Here is a 6,223-nt window from a genome sequence, read left to right as displayed (position 1 = left end):
GCAGGAACCCATCTCCTTCTCTCTTTGGCTTTGCTATCTTTAGAACATGCCTTTCTTTCCTGCCTAATCGTCCAATATGGCTGCCAGGGCCACCTGATAGGGTTGTGCAGTTTGTTTACTGCAAAGGCACCCAACCAAGAAGTGAATGGTGCATCTATGCAGAGGAGGAACTTTTTCTAATTCATCTGCAAGGATGGGTGCTTCTTTCTATCAGAGATATTATGGCTGTTGGGATCCCAACTATCCTATCCATTTTCCTGGCAGGGCAAAAATTATCCCCACTCCTAAGCACTGTCCTGGAAGGCCCACCCAAAATATATTTGGTTTGACTTCATTGGCCAAAACTTAATGACAGGACACAAATAGCTGAAAGGGAAGCTGGGAAATAGTGTTTTAGTTAAACACACTGACACCAGAAATAAACTACTAGGCAACCTCAGTATAGTTACAGCATATATACAATCCATCACCTCAACATTGACTGGATTGTTGATGAGTGCAAAGAAATAGAGTTAAAGCATTGTATTGAGTTTCATAACTAGTTTTAACTCTAGCAAACTTCTAATTATGTTTATCTAAATTAAAGCAAGATACTTTCACCAAAACTTTCATGCTCTGTTTTTAGAAACCAATAATTAATCTCTCTCTCTCTCTCTCTCTCTCTCTCAAAGGTCCGTAAACACAATCTATATTTAAATTCTCAGTCATCAAGTAGAAGGACTCCATTACTCTTTGCAAACCAAACAAACAAAAAATTCCTCTTAAGAGGGTCATTCTCCTAACCCAGATACCATTGAAATTTTAGGACTCTGTGTTTTATATTCATACCCATATTTGTAAGCCACTGGTAGTAAAGACTCTCTACTGCCTTTTTTTCAAGGATCTTTATAACCTCAAACACCTTTCCAAATTTAGCACATTTACACTTCACTCACTTTAGGTTCCATCCAAACTTGTTCTCTGCATACGCTCTGACTTTCCCACTCTATATCTTTGTTCACATTGTTCTTGGCTTACACTTCTCAACCTTTCATTTGCACACGATCAAAAGAATCACTTCTTTCAAGCACTAGCTCCAATGCTCCTTCATTCATAAAGCCTTCTGGATCCCTCTCCACCTCTACCCTCACCTAACCAGATATACCTTCCTCCCCATCTGAACACCCACAGCACTTTGAGAGAGGAGACTCTGGCATGTTAACTTGGTGTAGTAGAAGTACTGCGGCTTTTGGAGTAATACCATTCTGGGTACAAATTCTGGCTCTGCCATTTACTATATGATTCCAGGCAAATTGCTCAACTTCATCTGAAACATAAGTATAATATGTACTTGCAGGGTTGGCATGAAGACAAGTAAAATAGTAAATGTTAATCTTGACAAGAGTAGACAATATTTCTTGACTAAATTAATAAATATAGTATACAGGTTTGTGCTGACTTGTGTTAACACTGAATTTTTCAAAGGTATTTTCAAGGAGCAACTACTGTGCTTTCTTTCATAAGATTTTATCTGAAGTAAAAAAAGAAAAAAAAAATCATAAAAACAAAACACACTGACATAATTAAAAGACATAACCACAAGTTGAAAATACTTAAAGCATGTGTTTAATTCATAAATCTCTTCGCAAATAGTCTCTAGGTAACCATAGCCTGAAAACTTGTAGGAATACACGTATCTGTTTGCACTGGGTTGGGAGGCAAGCATGATGTGTTCTGCTTCCAATTCTGTCATTAAATAGTTTTACTACCTTTGGCAATTTGCCAGGATTTTCATTTCACAGCTTCTTTGTCTATCAAAAACAGGGGAACAAAAACAGGATATTACATACCCTAAACAACTTGAAGATGAAGATAGCCAAGTGAAAATATTATGAGAAATAAAAATAACAAAAAAATGCTATATATTAAGTCTTGTAATTATGTTATTATAATAAGACAAATACATGGTTTTTAAAAGTATGTCTCTTTTGGCTCTCTTCCTGTGATGAATTTCTTTATTATCAGCTAAAATGACTTGCTTGCTGACAGCACACCCTAAGCAGTTCCCCAGAACAAACCTACCCACCTACCTTACTTTTTTCTTCCTCCTTCCTTCCTTCCTTTAATAGCACAGGATTTACAATTGCCTGATAAATTAATGTTTTTACCTGACCAACCCTTTTGGTGGGTGGAAGAAGATTACATGCTAATGCCTGGGTTGACCCACGTAACTGCTTTACCAAAAATACCAAATGTCACCATGTTCTCTGGCTAAAAGCACTGAGGAAGGACATGCTTTCCTTGTTCTTGTTTTTCAGGGCAACCTGCAGTTCTGTGTGGCAAACATGAGTTAGGGATTGAAATCCGAGAAAGATTATATGACATCAACCCAGGCTTTACACTGATACATGAATCTGTTGAAAAAGTTATAGTCAGTTGCTATAGGGATGATTTTTCAGATGAGAAATTTCCATGAAATTTCAAATTTCCAAAAGAATAAAAATGTTCAACCTTTGGATTTATTTTCGTTTGTATTTTTATTGCGTACTTTTAAATTAAAATATCAGCCTATTCAATAGAGAAGTAGAAGTGCCTAAAGAAACCAAGAAGTGGGAAGACAGTGTACATTTATCAAGATTTCACTATCTGCCACATTACTCTGAAAGCATGCATGGTACCATAATTTCCCTGAAGGATTGTTAAGAATTGATATTTCGTGTTCTCTAAACGTTCTGTTTGAAGCTTTTTTTTTTTGGCTGCACTCCGAGGCTTGTGGGATCTTAGTTCCCCAACCAGGGATCGAACAGGGTGCCCTCTGCAATGAAAGCAGGGAGTCTTAACCACTGGGCAGCCGGGAAATTCCATGAAGCATTTTTCTATTTCTTTCAGAAACCAAGGACATTTGGGGGGGATTTTTCCCTGTCAACGAAGGACATTTATCATATAGCCTCTAAATATATGTCCCATACTGTGCTACAGAGACTGTTGAACTAGCTACACGATTTGGGCTGAGGCCCAAGTCAGGGATTCTTTCCCACAGAAACGAAAATGGCCAGTTGGCTGACTTACCCTGCAGCACATGAGAAGCTGGATCAGCAAGAAGGAGAATGGTGGACAGGCAGGGACAGGTGGGACAGAGAGAGGATGGCAGTCCACATCCTCACGATGAGAGGCACTGAGGAAGCTCTGCCCAGATGTCCAGCTAACATCTTGGAGCTAGAAATACAGTCTCCTCCATCTGATGTGAGAAAGAATGTGCGGAGCTGCACTTTAGATCCCAGCAGCCCTTCGCATCTTGTTAATATGGCTAAGTTCTCTCCTTATTTAACACTGTCAATTTTTTATGACCCTGACTTGTTGAAGGAACCAGGACAATTGTTCTGGAGAATGTCACACTTTCTGGTTTGTCTAAAGCTTCCTTGTGTTCTCCTTGAGTTTGTTCCACTATCCCCTGTGTTTTCTGTAAACCAAATGTTACATCCAAAGGTTTATTGGATTGAAATTAAACATTTTTGGCTCGACTACAGCACAGGTACATTCGGTGTGTCTTGTTACCTCCCATCAGAAGACACATACTATCTGGCTGACTCACAAGAAATGACAATGAATCTGGACCCAGGACTAGAGTGATTACAGTTTTCTCCCCCAGAAATCCAGCTCAATGACATTTTGCCTGTAGAGACCTAATAACTATTTGGTAAAATATAGACTTCTGTATTGTTTTTGCCCTTAAGGACCTTCTACGTTAGTTAAGCCTTAAGTTGGTTTTAGAACCCATTATCTGAGTGTTTTGTTTTGTTTTTATTTTGATGGTAGACTTACCTTCACGATTAAGTTTTACTTGGTGTGTTATTAAGATTGGTTTTCATAAATCATCTTGTGCAGTAAACTGTGGCCCAGAAGCACACTGTATGGCAGGGCCAATAAACTAGATGTTAAAATTTTTCAACAGATATTCCACTCATTAAATAATTTGCAGTTTGAAATTTAAAACATGTAATCTAAAATAACTCTTGAAATGTCAAACACTAGTTTTTTTTTAACTGATACCAACTGCTGATATACCTACACAAAACAAATTCAGTGAACTTCTACCAGCTGACCTTTAAAATAATCATCAGTTAAAGGAATAATGCTCTTTTCTGCATCAGGGATAATCTTGTTATTTGTGTTCTTTCTAGAATTATTCTCCACTTTTGAATTTAGGTTGTCTATATTGGTGGCCTAATCCCCCAAAATAACCAAGAAAGCACAATATTTCTAATATTTCAAATAATCTAATTTCTTCCTATCTACTTTCCATATATAATATTACATTCCTTCTGTATCTACACTGTGCAGTTTTTCTATAAACAACTTGCAGACTTAACTATTTTGACTGAATGGACACACCAAATCTGGTTTGTTTTGTTTTTTTCTTGGACAGATTTTTTTTTTTTTTTTTTTGAAAAAAATAAATTTTTTTTTTTTTTTTTTTTTAAAAAATATAATTTTTTTTTTTTTTTTTTTTAAAAAATATAATTTTTTTTTTTTTTTTTTTTAAAAAAAACAATTTTTTTTTTTTTTTTTTTTTTTAGGCGGTACGCGAGCCTCTCACTGTTGTGGGCTCTCCCGTTGCGGAGCACAGGCTCCGGACGCGCAGGCTCAGCGGCCATGGCTCACGGGCCCAGTCGCTCCGCGGCATGTGGGATCTTCCCGGACCGGGGCACGAACCCACGTCCCCTGCATCGACAGGCGGACTCTCAACCACTGCGCCACCAGGGAAGCCCTAGATCAATCTTTTGATGTATAGAGAGCCTCTACGTCACCTTACAGCTCTAAAATGACTCATGCTCATCTCACATTACAATTTGTGTTCTTTTGTTAACCTTTTCGGTTCCTTCTTTCTATTAACCTGAACTTAAAAGTTCTAATTTCGACATATTTAAGACAATCACTACACAAAACTGTTTTCCCTATTGCTTGTTAGAATTTCTGAAAATTAACCTTGGGGAGTCAGTCTTTTGAAAATAAAAACGACTATAAAATATATTAAAATATATATCATCCTAAATTAGTGTGTCCCAACACCTGCTATGCAGAACACTATTTCCTTGAGATTCTCAGGGCATAGGGACCAAGGAGATTCTGTGGTCAAATATATACAGGAAATTCTACACTCTGTACTTCTCTTGAAAACTCACAATATTCTTAAGCTTCACAAAATAATTGAAAAGTCCTACCTACAGAAACATGTTTTACTTCATTTACCCCAGTGTTTTCTCTGATATATTGACCACAGAACTCTATTTACTTAACATCCATAAATGTCTCCAAGTAGAGCATAGCTGGGGAAGACACTACCTAAACCTATAATCAGCAAACATTTGCTTTAGAATCATTGAACCAGAAAGCTGGAAATCTTGTGTTATTGATCATGTATCTTAAAGTTTTTCAGATTAAAAAATAGACCTGTAAGAGGTAAATGACTTGGCTTAAAAAATAAAGCCAAGATCAGGATCTATATTTTGTTCCCATCTGATTCCCAGGAACTCAAAACAATACAATTCTATAATTCCCTAATTGAAATTAAAAAATTATTTGGTCAAAGTTCTATAGAACTATAGAGCACATAGAAGAGACCTCTTCAGTTGGGTTGCTGTGATCCCGTAAGATATTACGGGAAAGGGAGTGTGAGTTTTTGTAAATTTTGTTTGTTTTTTGTTTATAAAAATGGGGTCAATCCATAGGTAATGCTTTGAATCTACTTTTTTCACTTGATCCTATGTTGTTAATATATTTTCATGGCGTTAAATATAATTCTAGAGCACAGTTCTCAACCCCATCAAACCCAACACTCCCCTTTCATAGCAAATATTTTGTAATACTTTATTATCCTTAGATGAAGTGCATAGATAGTATATTGTATATACATAAACAATTTATAAGAAAGATAATGCCTTAGCTGTGATGTATAGAATAATTAAAAGCAAAGCAATTTATAATGAAATAATATATGAGATGCTCAGGCATGACTTCATTGGAAGGCAGAGTGAAAAAGTTAGATGTTTGTACCTATAAGTAGCTTTCTTTTTAACTTATTTTTTATTTCGGTAACACTAGTTTATAATACTGTATAAGTTTCATGTATACAAAGTTATATTTCGGCTTGTGTATACACTACAGTGTACTCACCACCAAAAATATAGTTTCCGTCTGTCACCATACGGTTGATCCCTTTTACCCATTTCACCTTCCCTTCCCC

Source organism: Lipotes vexillifer, unplaced genomic scaffold, assembly GCF_000442215.2.
Source record: "Lipotes vexillifer unplaced genomic scaffold, Lipotes_vexillifer_v1.1 scaffold749, whole genome shotgun sequence".
NCBI lineage: Eukaryota > Metazoa > Chordata > Mammalia > Artiodactyla > Lipotidae > Lipotes > Lipotes vexillifer.
Note: the sequence above shows the minus strand (reverse complement) of the source record.